At 40.4% G+C, this 18,074-nt stretch overlaps 1 protein-coding gene across 3 annotated transcripts in view; it reads right to left on the bottom strand.

Moving 5' to 3' along the window:
- FAM189A1 (family with sequence similarity 189 member A1) overlaps nt 1-18,074 on the bottom strand; it is a 480,984-nt gene that overhangs the window by 284,365 nt on the left and 178,545 nt on the right. The window lies entirely within an intron of this gene.

Here is an 18,074-nt window from a genome sequence, read left to right as displayed (position 1 = left end):
TCTGCACTATTAGGCATCCCATGGGAGTGAGGACCACCATAACCGATGGCCATCCCATTGCAGTGGCTCTCTCTGGGATTCCACTTTGGCCTGACCTTTGTTTGTGGTCTATGACCATTCACAAGTTCAGATCCTATGAGGAACCCCAAACAGAGTCTGGGAAGCCTGGTTGGCAATGCCATGCTGGTAACATGAGGGAATCTCCCCCCAGGTGGCCCTGAATGGATCCAGTGGCCTCCCCCAAGAGCGGGATGGTAGGGGCCTGCACCCTTGTAACTAACAGCTGGGCTCTATTCTCTAGTCCTGTTCCCCTTTCCTTGTGACTGGTCCCTGCAGCCACCCCCTTCTCTGGAACACCCCCACCAATCTCAGCCCTTTTCCCCTCCACCTGTGGTCTGTCCTGGGAGAGCTCATACCAGCTGCTGAGGTCACGCCAGCCCTTCTCCCAGCCTCTCTGCCTTCCAGGCCCTGTGTACACCCAGAGGCGCCATGGAAATTTGCTGGACACCTCATCGACATGTCTGACTCAATAGTGCCAACCATGCCATCATGACTCCACCCCCACTGGGACATTCTCTACCCCCGTCAGAGGCCTGCCATTCACACAGGTGTGCATTACCTCACTTCCTTCCCTGACATACGATTATGCTCAAACCCCATCCAAAGCAGGGACCACAGAGCTCACACTGGATGGGCCCCCCTACCCATCCCTTCACTCACACGTGGTCACCTGTCTGTCACTTTGCCTCCTGAGTTACAGCAACAGTGGATGATGGGTCTTCCTGCCCCCGCTCCTGACTGCCCCTCTAGCCAATTCTCCAGGCTGCAGAATCATCATGGTACAGTGCGGACATAACCACGTCCCTCTCCCCTTCTGACAGTCTTCCTTTCTTTTGCTTTTTTGGGTAAGTTCCAAATCTTCAGGCTCAGAGAGTCACTGCCCACCCATTCAGCCTCATCAGATCCTTCTACCACAATGAACCATTGTGCCTCCCTCTTCCCACACAGCTGATCACCAGAACATGCAGCCCCCTCAGGAAAGAGCTATGGGACCATGGCACTAGGACACCAAGGCCCAAAATCCCATCCACATGCCCTTCTTCCTGCCATGCAGCAAGTACCAGCAGCAGAGGACATACCTTTTTCATGCAGGTAGTCCCCAGACGGTGCCCAGGGCCTGGGTCCAAGTGATGTTTCTGAAGGCTCTCCGTGTACAGATGCTCAGCCTTCCAGGACTACCGTCCTTCTCACCTGCCTACCTGGCCATTTCTGCAGCCACGCAGGTAGCACAGCCCTGAGGGGGCAGTGTTCTCACTTTTACCCTTTTTTTAAATAATAAAAGCAATGCAAGTTCAAGGTATTAAAATATACAGGGCTTTCAGGAAAGGTCTATCAGCTAAAGGAGAAAAGGAAACCATCTCTCTCTCACACTTCTATAACTTCTGCTATAGATTGGACTCTATTGAATTCTATTTGGCTTGATTTTTAAAAATTGGATCATAGTGTTGTCAATAATCTTCTCTCATTACCATATAACGTATCATGATTACAACATCACACCCTGCAAGTATTCATTTGCATCACCTCAGTGGCTAAGCAATATTCCATTTTATGAAAAATCGTTACTTCAAGTCATCTCCCATTCGTCTAAACACTAGAAATCAGAAACATAAGTAATATACTTTTGAGAAAGCGTATATGGATAAGAACACTGATATAATTTTTGCTCATCTAAGTGACTCTTTTACATGAATTGAAAAGTCAAGCTGCTCTCTAAAGAGGCCGTCATTTACAATTGTTTAGCTATTTCTTCTGGTATCCACATTTCTCTGCAGGATATGCTGGCTGCTTTCCAGGAGGAAAGGTGAGGATTTTAACTCCCCCAGCAATCCATACACTCCCCAGGCAGAGCCAAATCCACACTCTCACCCATGCCCAATTCTAGGAGAGCAACAGCCCATCTGTCTGGTTATTCCAGTTCATAGTGTGAACATCATGATGACATGTAAGTATTATCCATAACGGGGCCATTACAAGTGCTATAATTACAGTGCCTTTTAAAAATCACATGACAATATTTAATTGGGGCTAATTGTCCCATTTTTCATTTCAGTCTTCGGTGCATCTATCACGAATTCATCCCCAGTCCTCTACAGACCTGACAGTCTCCACTCACTCTGAGCATACTAAGGGCTCCTGCTTTGGTTTTCTTGGATGTGTCCCTCTTGTAGTCCCTCCCCAGCTCCTCCTCACCCAGCTGTCCCCTTGGCCTGGTGCATGGCTCCCAGAGACTCCCCTTCACCCCTGTCCTGTGGGAGAGCCACTGTTTCCTTGATCCCATGTCTTTTTTTCCTCTCCTTTTTTTAAACAAGTTAAGTTTCACTCCATTTCCACTGCATCAGGATCACTGAAATATTCGGATTTGTTTCCACCTTTTTATTTTTTTTTAATTATTTACCTGACTTCTATGCTTTTCACCTCCTCTTTTGCTTTTATTTTTTAATTGACAATTTTTTCTTGTTACATTTTTTTCTCTCTACTAATTGAGAATTTAGAATGTTTCTTTTTCTTTTCCTTTTTTTTTTAAAAGTGATTTCACCCTGAGATTGTACCACTCTTATGTATTTAACAAGGCCTAAAATTTAACAACAAATTAATGACCTCCTCCAATTTCTGGAAGCCATGTTTTCTTCCAGTTTATTGAAAATACCAATTTCTCAAAATTCCTATCTAGATGCTCCATTACAGGTTTTGAGTCTTTTAGATGCTATGCCCTTTGCCCTCTTCTGCAATATATTCAGAGACCACATATCTCATACTTATTAATAAGATGAAATGTGAATGAATTTATGAGTCCATTCACCATGGTCCTGCTTTTTGTGTATTTGTCTGGTAGTTATATCACCTTCTTGGATCTATTACTTCAATATAGGTTTATGTCCATAGCTCTCATCTAATTCAGTTTCTCAAAGGTGTAGCAGGTTATTTTTCAGGTGCTATCTCTCTTGCATCCTTTTCTCTGGATTTTTGATCCAAAACACTACACAAGAATTTACAATTTCCAAAATACATTGTAACCAGAGTTCACCAGTCCCAGCCTCTAGATACAATATTTTGCTCATGAACCATCCCTTCCCTTCCTCCTACCAAACTTTGTTACAGCTTTTAAAGTTTGTTTACACTGCCTAACATGGTGGTCCAGAGACATGTGGAAGGGTAGAGAGAGAGAGAGCATTTGGTCAGCTTCAAAGAGTAGAACCCAAGGAACAACTCTTGATGAAGTTTTTCCCAATGGATACCTCAGGAAGCATCACGAGTGGCTTATTTTCTCCTTTCTTACAGACAAAGAAACCAAGTCTCCAACATGTGAAATAACCTGTTCAAGGAAACATATCTAGTAAATTGCAAAGTCAACAATAATAAGCCTAAACAATTTCACAAAAAAGTCAATACTTGCACAACAGCAAAGATATACCATAGAAGCAATTCCACACTCAAAAAAGACTGCTTTTTTTTTTTTAAGTCTCTAGTCCCATGTGCAATAATCTAAATACAAAAAGAAACTTCCGTGTGGGCAAAATATATAAGGAGTATATATTATCTTGCAAATATAATTCATGGCTATTTTCCATATAAATCATCCCAAATCAAGATCTGATTTTCTCTAATAGCTCTAGTCTGAAAAGAATCGTTATGAACAGGAGTGAAAAGACACATGCATTCACTGCTTCTTTAATTGCATTTTCTGCAAAACTCTGTAGCACTATTTTTAATATCTGATTACGCCATCAATAGAGCTATATTCCACAAAAGCAATTATGTTTTGCTCAGCAAAAAATCAGAATGGAATAACATGTGGCATACTAACAACTGTAAGAATAGAAGCAATTTAGAATATTTTAGAATAATGATTGGGATCATTTATTCAGAATTTACAGCAAACACATTTTAAAGACACGCTATCATGAAGTCTACTGCAAAGTTTAAGTTATGCACTCACAAATGAAAAATGCACAGAGAGCTCAGTATTTTATCAAAACATTAATAATAGCACTCTAAAACCAAAGCTTTTATCAAACACTTCCTGCTCACCAGCTCTCTCCAGTGTAAAAGCAGCATTTAACATAATGTGCTTTCATTTTCTTTTAAGAGATGTGTCCAAATGTCTGTCAAGTACTAAAGTGGAATCTTTCGAACAGGAAAGGCAAATGGGGGGCAACCCTCTCCCATGACCAAGAGAGACAATTCTCATCTATCACAGCACCACTCTTTGCCAAGTACAGATGGGACACAGTATTCCAGGCACAATTACTTAAAATTTGTGTTGCTGGGCCACACCTTACCTACATAAAGGTCCTACTGCACAGGTCAGAGCAGTTAGAGGGATGCAATTATTTATGCATAAGAGAAGCTTGGTTTATGTTCCCAAAAGGCAGTTCATAATTTTTCAGGTCTTCCACTTCTAGGCAGGCTGGAGTAGTTACCAGCCCATCAGTGTGCCCATCAAGAACAACTGAAAACGCTACATAAAATATGGAAATCAACTCTTTGAAAGCGGCTGAGAGCAATGAAATTCAGAGCAGCTGCAATGAGGAGGAAGCCTTCCTCCTGGAGGGGAGCTAAACTTTGCAACTTCCTTTTTCTAGAGGCACTGGCCAATTTGTGGCACAAACAGAAGCCTGAGAACACAGGCTTGACTTTAGGGAGAAACTTGGGATCCAAGCACAGGGTTGGCATACAACTTGGGACATTTTTCAAATTCTAAGGGTAAGACACATAAATCTTAACAAAAAGCCACTGAAAAGCTGGGTAAAGATAAAGATTAAAATTCAGAAACCCCAGAGGCAGGGTCTGTGAAAAATACAAAAGTCTCATTTGAAAACCCTACAAGGCCAGAGCTAGCCAGAACAAGGCTGCAGCTCACCTGGGCTGCAGCTCTGACACAACAAACAGTCCCAGCTGGCATAAGGACATGGCCACCAAACAATGAAATTAGCTCACCAACTTCAGAATGATTATGTCCAAGAAAACAAAATGAACAAAAAATGGACAAAAGAAATAAAAGAACTTCACCAGATAATTAAAAGCTTTAGTAATAATCGAAGATTAAAAGTGTAGAACTGAAAAAAAAAAAAGTGTAGAACTAAAAAAAAAAAAAAAAAAAAAAACCCCAAATTTATAATTCAATGGACAGATTTAACAGCAAAAGATAAAAAGAAAAAAAGATAGAAGATAAAAGCACAAAAAGAAAAAAGTCAAAAGTAATATTAGAGAGGTATAAGACATAATGAAAAGGTCTGACATGTGTAATTCGAGTCCTAGAGAGAAAAAAAGAGATGAAGATGAAAGACATATAGCAAAGAATTTTCCAAAACAAATAAAACCTCAAACCACAAATTATTCAATTAGTCCTAGAAAGCCAAGCTGGCTAGTTACAAAAAGAGAAAGAAAATCACAGGAAAGGGAAAATCTTAAAAGGTGTAAAGGGATGGAATTGGACACACACATTACTGTCAAAGAACTAACAAAAAAAAAAACTGAAAGTCAGTACCTCACAGGAATCATGGACACCACCTATAATGGTGTTAAAGAAAATAACTGGAAACCTAGAATTCTATAACCAAGAAAACATCCTTCAGAAAACAAAAAATAAACAAAGACTTTTTCAGGTAATCAAAGCAGAATTTGTGACCAGCAAAGCTGCACTATGAAAAACAAAGGAAAATGACCCAGAGAGAAGCCCGGATAAACAGGAAGAAATAAAGGCTGATGGAAGGAATAAATAAATATTGACTACAAAAAAACTTTGGAAGCTATGAAAAAGATAGACAGTTGGCTCTGATATGGCAGAACTGAGTAAGATGAATTCCAAAAGCAGCAGAAAGCAGAACAATCCAGTATACGCCTCAGAATTCCCAGAAGGTTCAGGCACAGGCCTCACTAGACATCTTTGGAACCAGAGCTGAATTAATGTAGATTTAAGGGATTTGGTTGTTGGTCAGGGAAAAAGGTCAGAAAAGGCAGTAACCCACAATAAGCTTTAATCAGGTGATGCCCAGTTGCATAAGGGGGCCAGTCCCTTATAACATGACACTGTTCAGTGGCCTAAGGCCAGGTAGCCACCATCTAGAAGGGAAGGAGAGCAACAGCACTCCCAGAGTAGAGGTAGAAAAGCATCAGAGAGAGGGGCTTATTTGTCTAGGTGATGTCACTCAGCAGCACAGTGAGAGGGTCAGAGAGCTTGCCAAGTGGCAGAAGCTTGGGGCTGCTAATTACAAGGCTTGATCTTATCAACAGCCAGTAGAGGCTGAGGGAGGTCTTCCAGAGTATACAAAACAAGGAGGCTCTAAATGCTAAAAACAAAACAAAACAAAATAAAACAAAACTGTTTATTCATGCAATTCTTTAAAATGATTGGAATGTGTAAAACTTCAAGTTTGGCACCAGCAAGCTACTGAGCTAACAGGTCACAAACTGTGGTGAAGAAATAAACAACCTAGGGGCTAGTAACACAAAAGAGAGTGAGACCATTGTTTGTCATTTATATAACAATTGGGAAGGAGGAACTAGAAGTAAGGGGAAAGAATTGGGAAGGCCAATTGAAAACAGATCCCCAAATTCCCCTCCCCTTACCCTTGCAGAATTCTGCAGGTGTGTTCCCTGAAAAGATTAAAACAAAAGGTCTGTGGTGGAGGGACTGACCAACACTAGTCCACACTGCAGCAGTGTGAGCCAAGAGAAGGTACACGTTAAACCCAGGCAGCATTTTTTTTTAAGATATTTTTAATTTGTTTGACAGAGAGAGAGAGGTCACAAGAAGGCAGAGAGGCAGGCAGAGAGAGAGGAGGAAGCAGGCTCCCTGCTGAGCAGAGAGCCCAATGCGGGGCTCAATCCCAGGACCCTGGGATCATGACCTGAGCTGAAGGCAGAGGCTTTAACCCACTGAGCCACCCAGGCGCCCCCAGGCAGAATTTTTTAAAGATGAAACTAATGTAAGATGTGCTCCACCAAAACAAGGGAGCAAAGCCAGAATAAGGAAGACCTAAGATCCAGAAAATAGGTAAATAGAATTCCAAAAATGATAGCAAAGGGAGAGTCCAGGATGACAACTCTATAATAGGCCTTGAGAGTTATCAACCCAAGATAACAAAATGAGGTGCTCAAGAAGAAAAAGTGAATAGGAAAATTACTTGCTGGAACTGACTTTGTGTAACACTCTTTTGAGAGGTTACAGTAAGGGGAGATATTGAATGATTAAGCAAATGAAAAAGCAAGGCAAGTATCAACTTGAAGAAAACAAAAGGTAAGTTATGTAATAGTTATAATTCATGACATGGCTCTGGCATGAATAACATTTGCATATGCATGATAATGTAAACCCAAATACTGACTTAACTAAACTTATAATACATCCACTCTCGAGGATAAGAAGCAGAAGGCAGAAGAGACAGTGGGGTTAAAAAGCTAAATCCTCACTGCTGTAATAAGAAATCTAAAATGATGTCTAAAACTGATTAATCAAAGAAAATAAGACCTTCATCCTACTCAGAAATGTGCAAATGTAGTAAGTACTTGGGAAAAAAAAAACTAAGAACCAAAAGTAATTGCCTCTGGACAAGTTAGGGCAGAGAACTATTAGGTATTCCTATTTGCTATTTAACTTTTTAAACTATGTCCTTATTTTATTAGATGACATGAGAATTAATTTTAAAAAGAGGTAAATGTGAATATTTTTCTATTTAGCAATACAAAAAATGCTCAAGCCACCTAAGTAACAGCAGCATCTGTAACAGCTGTGAAAAAACAGCCGATCGTTTTCCATTTAAATTTTTTTTTAATTTAAAAGAGTTGAAACTCTCCTAAATTATACCAAAGCTCCCAAATTGCCCCATTTTTCATGGCACCATGGGGTAAAGTAAATCTGGCATTTCTGCCCACAAAGCACCAAAAGGATTAAGATCAGTTAATTTCTTCAATTATTATTTCATGAGCAATGGGCCCTAAGTACTGGACAGCAGCCAACAGCATTCCAGATGCTGAAGGTGGCATGGTGGAGCCCTGAAAAGAACTCAAGAAGACACACCAGCTGAATGGCACTGAGCAAGTGACCTCTCATCAAGGATAAGAACCCCACAGACCTATTATCTGCTCTCCTAACTCTTGGTAAGTTGTAACAACCCTGTAACAGTTTCAGAGGCAGCCGGGACTGAGTAAAAAGTCCCTGAATTATAGTGGAAAAAGAAAGTTTAATTCTTGGATTTGAAAAGAAAGTACTGATGAAGTTCTAGAACCTAGGTGAGGTTCGGTGGGCTGAGGTCCGGAGCCGATGACCAAGAAAGAATTCTTAAGACATCTTTGGTGCAAAATGGTGGTTTATTAAAGCACAGGGACAGGACCCGTGGTCAGGAAGAGCTGCTGCCCCGGGTTGTGAGGGATGGCAGGTTATGTACCCTGCGGTTGGGGGAAGGTGAGAGGGAGGAAGGTTTCAACAGAGCTTTCATATGCTAAAGAGGAACTACAAGGTGCCATGAGGTCCGAGGCCTACCTGAGGCCTTGCCCTTGGGGCTTGATCAATGTTGTCTTTAGACCAACCATTAACATTAAGATAGTTGGGAGACATTTTGGTGGGGTGTCACAATCCTGCTATCAATCATCTTTGTTAGTGAGATTTAGGATATTTGTAAGCCAAGGGAGACTCCTGTCTTGCAGGATTGTGAGCTCTGCAAGTTAACTATTTGCTTATTGTTCATGGCAGTCAGGGCTGCCTGAGGGATGCTACACATACACTGAGGGGGAGCGGATGGAGAGGTGGGGTGCAAGACGCCAGCTTTTGCTTTGTCTTCAGGCAGACTCGTGCTCCCTCATCAGTACCACAGGGTAAACTCTAAGAGTCTGGAGGAGAAGGGTCAGCATTTGTACATTAAATAAGAGAATAACATAGAAAGATCCTTGGTGGCTGTTAAAGACAAAGAACTCTGGATATCTGCAAATGTTGAAAGGTGTTTACACTCTGCTGTTTCAGAGAAATCTCCCACCTCCTATCAGCTCCCCTACAAAGTCATCAGTCAAATTTTTATAGTGCTTCAGAAAAGATGACCTGGTAAACCAGGGTGGAGGGAAGGTGACAAAAACTCACAAAAGATTTTTGTCTGCCAAATTTGGATAAGATGGGGCAGTGCCAAAATAGCCCCTAAGCATGGAGACTCCAGAGAATGAAGCACATAATTGGTGGGAATTAAAAAGAAAGCATGAGGACTGTTTGGGACATCCTGACCAAAGTAACCAGGCAGGTCCCAGCCAATTACAACAGACCTCAAAGGCAAGGTGGGGGGGGGGGGGGAGGCGCTGCATGGAATCTGAGACACATGATCAAATGAATAATTTTGGGATAAATGAGTGTGTGTTAGAGTGTTTCCTGCAGAAAACTAGTTTTACAAGGAAAGCACATAAAAAATTTTCCATAGTTAATGAGGTCTGAAAACATGATTCAGTATATCCCTTTCATGAAGAGTGAGTACACAGTGCACATTAGAGTAAAAAATGCTCTGGAAGGTTTTTGTTTGTTTGTTTTTAAGATTTTGTTATTTATTTGAGAAGGAGAGCATGAGCCAGGAGAGGGGCAGGGGGAAGCAGACTCCCCACTGAGCAGGGAGGCTGACAAGGAGCTTGATTCCAGTACCCTGGGCTCATGACCTGAGCTGAAGACAGATGCTTAACCGACTGAGCCACCCAGGTGCCCCAGAACATATAACATGCAGCACAGAAAAAAAAAAAAAAAAAAAAAAAAACCAACCCCGAATAACTAGGCCTTCTCCAAGTGTGACCTTAGAATCTTTTTTTAAATTCAAAATACATATTTAACATTTTGCATAAGCTCTTCCTTCACAGCACTGTTATAGGAAATGCTGGCATGGGAAATTACAGTGGGAATTCAGAGAGATATAAGGTAGGGCACCTTCTTCTCAAAATGGAAATAGCTTTTTCTGACTACATAAATAATACATACTCACTGCTAAATTTAGAGAATATGAAAAATTATAGAGAAGAAAGTAAAATTTACCCATACTACCACACAGTGTATTTTTATGTAGCTTTTTTTTTTTTTTACTAAGTTCATTTGATATTTTGTATAAAAGCTAGGCTTACAGTACAGTGGTTCATTTAAAAAATGTATCGTGGGAACACCTGGGTAGCTCAGTCAGTTAAGCGTCCAACTCTTGATTTCAGCTCAGGTCATGATCTCAGGGTCATGAGACTGAGCCCCACATCAGGTTCCATGCTCAGTGGGGAGTCTGCTTGATATTTTCTCTCTCTCCCTCTGCCCCTCTCTCTGCTTGCTGGCATCCTCTCTCTCCCTCTCTCTCTCTAATAAATAAGTAAATCTTAAAAAAAAAATGTATTGTAGACATCAGTGGACACAACCCTCCAAGAATGGACACTTAGATTTTTCTCTGTTGTGAAAAAGGATGAAGTTAATGTCATTGTTGACCCTCTTCTTTGCTTTCTGGGCAGGCTCTACCCTCTCAGGTAAAGGGAATGAAAGAGAAGCTTCAGGCTGCCTGCACCATTTATAACCCAAGATGAGAGCACTGATAGCAGCGAGAAGAAGCAAGGACAGTGGCTCTGTGAACTCTGAGTTTCTGTTTTCTGGTCTTAACCATCAGACAAAAATGACAGGCAGTACACCACCCCCAGGCATTCTTTTTTTTTTTTTTTTTTTAAGATTTTTATTTATTTACTTGATAGACAGAGATCACAAGTAGGCAGAGAGGTAGGCAGAGAGGCAGGCAGAAAGAGAGGGGGAAGCAGGCTCCCTGCCAAGCAGAGAGCCCGATGTGGGGCTCGATCCTAGGACCCTGGGATCGTGACCTGAGCCGAAGGCAGAGGCTTTAACCCACTGAGCCACCCAGGTGCCCCACCCCCAGGCATTCTTAAGCTCACAGTCTCAATACATGTCCTTCTACTTATAACTCAAGCCCTTTTGAAAGTAGTGCTCTGGAAAAATTCCTACCACATCCCTCCAGTACTTCCCTGACTGGTGGTCACCAAAACATCAAAACATATCTTGATCTTGTCAACCAAGTCATGTTCCACTAATTCTACTGACTTAGTACATTCTGTTTCTGCCATTAAAACCCATAAGACAATGTGTCTCCAAACATCTTTGTAGATGATTATACTAAATACTTATAAAGCCTCTTTACTCTGTTTACAGTTATTTTTGTATTACATTTTATTTGATCTTATATTGATAGCCCTACTCTCCTTTCTTTGGTGCTTGCCAGATATTTCTTTGCCTTGGGTCTTTTATTTTAAGCTCATTTTTTGGTTAATAGCATCTATCAGATTTTTGCTTTTTGTCCCAGTCCAAAGAACTGTCTTTTAATATGAGAATTTAATCAGCTTACATTTATTGTGATAGTTGACATATCGGAATTTTCTCTTGCTCTTATGTTTATGCTTGTTTATTACAATTTCTTATCTTTTATTTTTCTAATTTTCCCATCTTTTACTATTTGATCAACTTTTCTATTTGTTGTTTTCTTTTTCTAGTCATTTGGAAGTAATACACCATTTTTCTATTTAAATTTTGATACATATTTAAAACTACATATCTAACATGTATACATCAATGGTATATATACCAAGAGTTTCTATACAAGAAAGAGGGATTTTCTATACCTACCTCCCAGACTTTATTGAAACAACCACATTAGCATCAATTATTCACACTTTACATTTTATTGGTTTAATTGCTCACTGCTGAATCATTTATACAAATGTTTCTCATTTCCTGTCTTTACTCATAAATTTTTTCATTTGGCTTCCATACTTCAAGTAATTTTTTCTTTCAGAAATGGGATGCAGAGACTGCACCCATTGTATTTCTGAAGATAATTATTATTTGCCCATTTACATGAATGAGCTTAGAAATCTTCCATACAGAAAGCCTACAGAAATCTTGCTTAATAACCTTCTTCCTAGGCGCCTGGGTGGCTCAGTGGTTAAAAGCCTCTGTCTTCAGCTCAGGTCATGATCCCAGGGTCCTGGGATCGAGTCCCATGTCGGGCTCTCTGCTCTGTAGGGAGTCTGCTTCCTCTTCTCTCTCTGCCTGCCTCTCTGCCTACTTGTGATCTCTGTCAAATAAATAAATAAAATGTTTAAAAAAAAATAACCTTCTTCCTTCTGAAACATATAAATGTTGCTGCATTATCTTCTATTACTTACTTTTGAGGATTAAAATCTAGTATCAGTTAGGTTCTCTTTCCCTTTGCTTTTCTTTAATTAATGCTTATTTTTGATATTTTTAACCACTGAGATTCAGAAAATTCTATATATATGTGTGTGTGTGTTTATTTATACTTATTTATATATATTTACATGTTATATATAAAACATATTTATATATAACATATATAAAACATATAAGTGTATAACATATAAGTATATGTGTGTGCATTACAAACAGACATAGAAAAGAATTATGCAATCAGGATTAAACATGGGGGCTTTGACTTATTATTGTGTGTTCAAATAAGTGATGAGGGAAGGCCTGTAGGCATGTGGGTTTCCAAGAGAGATGGCAGAGTGCCCTCTTATATCTCAGCAGTGCTTTCTTTTTGTTCTTTACTCTATGTGATTTATTTATTTATATTTAAAGCAAACTAGAAACTGCTGTTGTATAAGTATCTACAAGTCTTTTTTAAACACTATGTGTACTATTGTTGTTCTTATGTTTCTATTCTTAAAGCTTTCCAGGCCTAAATCACTACCCTGTAGCTACTTTCAGATAAATGTGAGTAAATGACTTCCCCTACTCCACAGCTCATAAGAATCCAACCGCGTGTGTATGACGGGGGAGACAGAAAGGCAAACTGCCTGAGTCTCTATTCCCAGACTGCCCAACTTGGGATGATCCCCAGTCTATTCATGGTCTATAGCTGATGTAACCAATGACTACAAACTTAGTGGTTTAAAACACATAAACCTATTATCTTACAGTTCTGGAGGTCTGAAGTCCAAAATGGGTTGGTAGAGGTACATTCCTTCTGGCTCCAAAAGGAGAATCTGTTCATTTGTCTCTTCCAGCTTCTAGAGGCTACCCAAAGTCTTTGGCCCATAGTACAACATTACTATGAGCTCTTCTCCCAACCTCACATCTCCTTCTCTGACTCCCCTGTCCCCCCTTTCCCTTCTGAGGGAAAAGGAGGAAGAAGGAACTGGGGGAGCCTAGACTCCTAGGTCACAGGGAGGAGGGCTGGGGGCCTGCAGTCCTGGGTCTGAGGGAGGTGGGGCTGGGGGTCCAGATCGCTGGAGTAAAAGAAAAAAAAAACATGACACAGGGCCCTTGCAGATAATCTAGGATAATCTCCCCATTTCAAAATCCTTAATCATATCTTCAAAGTCCCTTTTGACAGATAAAGTGACACATTTACATGTTTGGGGGGATTAGGATATGGACGTCTTGGAGGCAGAGGAACTGTTCTATCTACACACCCAGGAATCTGCACTTTTAACCAGAAACAACAGAATACACATTGGGAATACCAAACCAGAGGTCATGACATGGTCACTGGAATTAGGACATTCTCTAAGTCCTCTTTACCTTAAAAGTGCTACAAATGACACAGAGATGAACAAATTGACCAAAATATAAATAGAACACTTCCTATTCATTAAGATAAAATATTGTAACATGTACTCAATCTACTTATTGTAAGAATTAATTTTTAAATGGGATATCAAATGAGACAACAGACATGTTTAAGAGTCAGCAGAGTAAAATAACAATCAACCCAAAACCTTGGGGATGTGTGGGTGGCTCAGTATGTTAAGTGTCCAACTCTTGACTTCAGCCCAGGTCATGATCTCTCAGGGTACTGAGACTGAGCCCTACATTGGGCTCTGCATTTAGTGTAGAGCCTGCTTAAGATTCTCTCTCTCCCTCTCCCTGCCCTTGCTCATGTAAGCACACACACACTCTCTCTCAAAAAACAGAAACACAACAACAATAACAAAACAAAACAAAACAAACAAGAACAAAAACCATCACCACTAACACCGACAAAAAAAAAAAAAACCCAAACCAAAAACCTGGGAGGTAATATTTGTGGAATCACTAGAACTCTGTTTTCCACAACTAAATCAAGAAGGCCCGTGTGATTAGCCTTATAAATTCCTTATCAGTTCTTTCACACTAAGCTTTTGGACAGCTAGACTCTCACACATTCAAAAAGTACACTATAATTTTTTAAAGCTTCACTTTACAATTTTTCTCTAGCTATTTTTCCAAAAGGAAAAAAAACAAAAACCCTTCTGAATTGTTTAAATACATTATTATGGAACAGAATTTAAAATGACCAGTGTTCTTAGTACATGCCCACCCATATTTCCAAATGTGTCACTATTTATATTATAAATAGCACCCAGAATTGACAGATTTCATAATGTGGGAGCTTCCTGAGCTGCCATTCACCAGCTGATATAAAAGTTAGTATAATGAAAATGTCAAGAAATAGCATCACACTTAGAAACCATGAAATACAAAAATGGAGCTATCACTCATCCCTAATGCTTGCCAAATAAAACTTTTAAATATAGTCATGGGTCATCAGAATTATAAGCAACAACTTTCACTGCACAGAGATCCACTAGGATTGTTAAAAGAACCTGAATATTGGTCAGGTAGCTGAACACGTTAGCTTACACTGAACTTGCTCTTAATGGCAACACCCAGATTGTTTTTGCATTAACTGCCAAAATAATAGGTCTTCTCTACCTTACACTGACACTGTTAATATTTACTTTGTTGTATTTGGATAGCCTATGTTAAAGCTGAGGTTTTATGTTTAAATATATACTCTAAATCACATTTAAACCATCAAAAATGTCATCTTCTTTGTTGGTTTCAGGTCTTCCTCCCCTCTGTCCTGATTCTGACAAGATGTGGTGGAAAGGACAAGTCACACTGTGGTTGAAACCTACAGATAGAAATGATCTAAAACGGGACTTCCCGTGGTTCTCAGAGAAATAATCAGGTAATCAGCTTTAGAATACCATCATGAGTAAGCAATACCCAATCCCAACCAGAGTGAGGACACCTCCATGATTTGAGGTGACAGGTGAAGGAGGAGCTCCAGTTAAAGAAGCTAATATGACAGGTCACCCTAACAGACGGTCTGCCTTAGTCATCCATGCCTAACATAAAGCCATGGACTCTTACCTGCCCAATAGGAGATGGACACAGTCTTTCCAATCCTATTTAACCTATAATTTCTATGACTCACGGAGGCTGGTGTTACAGACACAACCACCATGGATACATTGTCTGTAAGGAAAAATCAGTTCTGAGGGAAAGCACTGGGGAGGGCAGGAAGTGCAAACTTCTGCTGACCACTCTACTCAAGCCCCAAGCCTGCTCAGGAGTTGGCAAGGAGTCCATGGAAGTTCACAGAGATGGATGTGACACCCCAGGCCAAGATGGAAGCAGACACAGGTCAAGGCCAGGCAACACTGCTCCTGATGTCCCTAGACCCAGGTGATGATGAGGCAAAACCAACAGCAACGTGGAATTAAACCTATAGATGATTTCATCAACACAGGAAATAGGTAGAGGCATTGGGTTTTCTTCTCTTTCAGAGAGTAAGTTAGAGATAATGGCTGCCTCTCCCCATTGACAGAAGGCTCTTCCCATGGCTGGCTCCAGCCATCATACAGGTCTCAGTTCACATGTCACCTGCTCAGAGAGAGGCCTTCATTGAGCTCCCCAACCAAAGCAGTCTACTGCACTGCAGTTTTATTTCTTCTTCAACACATATCTCCATAAGAAATAGTTTACTTATTTATAGTATGTCCCCCTGCTCCAGAATGTAAGCTCACTAGGCATAGCCTGGTCCATCCTATCCAATACTGTATCTCCAACTCTTAGCATGGGACCCAGCAAGCAGAAGGAACTTAGATAACTATGGATGGATGGATGGATGGATGGATGGATGGATGGATGGATGGACAGGCAGATGGATGTGTGGATGGGTGAATGGGTGGATGGGTATATGGATGGATGTATGGATGAATGAATGGGTGGGTGGATAGTAGGCTGGCAGGATGACTAGATGAATAGGCAGATGGAAGAGGGGGGAGAGAGGGAAAGAAGGAAGGGAGTGAAAGAGAAAAGAAGCAAGGATGGAAGGATCACCTTCTCACAATAAGGCCTGATCTAATCTAGCTTTAATTTTCCTAGAGATCACCACCTTCTTCAAAATTGCCAAGGACCCATTCTGAATCTTGGGTAAACTAACAAAAGAACAGAAGAAAAAACAAAATGGGCAGTATCTGATGAAACTGACCTAGACATCATCCAGGTTGCCCCATGCTTGGCCCCACTGACACTGTGCTGTGATCTCCCACCTCCCTGATGACCTTCCACTAATCTTTCTGCTTGTTAGTCAAAATTGGCTCCTGCTGCTTGCCCCAAGTACCCTCCATCTCAGAAGTGTAAATTATAGCTAAGGGTTCCTGATGCATACCATGTGCTAAAACTGTTCTTCACACTTGCTGTGCATTTCTATGTCCACGCACTCCATTTGTTTAACACTCATGAGGATCTGAAAAGGGAGGTACTGTTAAGATCTGATATTCTAAAGAAGAAAAACAGGTCTAAGTGGCCAGGAAACCCACATTAGGCCACACTGGTGGTAACAGGGAAACTAGGCTGCGAACCCAGGCCATCGAACTCTAGCATCTATGTTCAAGTCCACCAGTTGCCCCTGGAACAACACAGGTGTGAACTGCCCGGGCCCACTTACATGCAGACTTTTTTCATCACTACAGTATGGAACATGATTTTCTTCTTAATAAGATTTTCTTTTCTACAGCTGATGTGATGGTCAGAATGCAGTATATAATATACAACATAGAAAATACGTGTTAACAGACTCTTTATGTTATGGGTAAACCTTCCAGCCAACAGTGAGCTGCTAGCATTAAGTTGTTATTAAATACTTAATTTGCAAACATTATACATGGATCTTTAGCACAGGGCATGGGTCCCCCTAACTTCCATGTGGTTCAAAGGTCAACTCTACTACTTCCTGCCGTGGCATTCTGTCCCCTACAGGTATGGTTTTATTGTGATGAACTAGCATTCCATACATAAAGAATTCCACACTACTTATCTTTTTTATGAATCTAAATGTTTATGAAACAGGTCTCCTGAGCGGCAGTGGGGTCCACCTATATGTTGGTCTGAATCTTTTACATTGGCTAGACAATGCTGGGGATCCTTCTTGGACAATATCATTTTAGAGCTTGCCCCCAGAGAGATCTTACCAGCATCTTATGAGCATGCTCTCAATGACAATAGAGCCTACGAAGAAAAATTTATCTTGTAAAAGCCTCTCCCCAAATTTATGTACTATATATAACCATTTCTGTTATGGTTATTTTTAGACCCAAGCAGAGGTAAACTCATTAGCCTGATTGTAATCTTATAATCCCTGGCATCTCCAGGCCCAGAACATATAGAGCACAGCCTGGGGAAAATCAGTAAATAAATTAAAAAGTAAAATAAATCTTATAAACCTATTTTCCCACAAAAAAAATTTTTTTAATTGCAATTTTTACAAGGACAAGGGGTGGGAGGTGAAAGCAATGAGATCAATCCATTTTCCTCTCACTCCAGGTCTAAAAATCCTCATTTTCTATTCTTCAGATTAATGAAATGAACACAAGACCACTCTGATTAGGAAGTCTGAAAATAATGGAAGCGCCGACACATTTGCATTTTCTTTCAATGTGAACAGGCTATTTTGATAGTTAGAAAAACCATGACAAATTGCAGAAGATTTCATCCTTTGTTGCTCTAAAATGGCTCTCTGGCCATAATATGCCATATCATTGCAAAACGCACTTACCTTCAAAGGAGGAGGCAAAGTGGATCGTGTTAAATATGAAATTAGTGACATGTTTTCTCAATGCATCCGCTCTAATTCTAAATTAAATGACTTTTGTAAGCCAAGGTAACTCCAGTACATTCCTGTTTAAAACTTCAGTTGGAATGTTTTGCAATTAGAATA

Source organism: Mustela erminea, chromosome 5, assembly GCF_009829155.1.
Source record: "Mustela erminea isolate mMusErm1 chromosome 5, mMusErm1.Pri, whole genome shotgun sequence".
NCBI lineage: Eukaryota > Metazoa > Chordata > Mammalia > Carnivora > Mustelidae > Mustela > Mustela erminea.
Note: the sequence above shows the minus strand (reverse complement) of the source record. Positions and strands in the feature narration are given on the sequence as shown.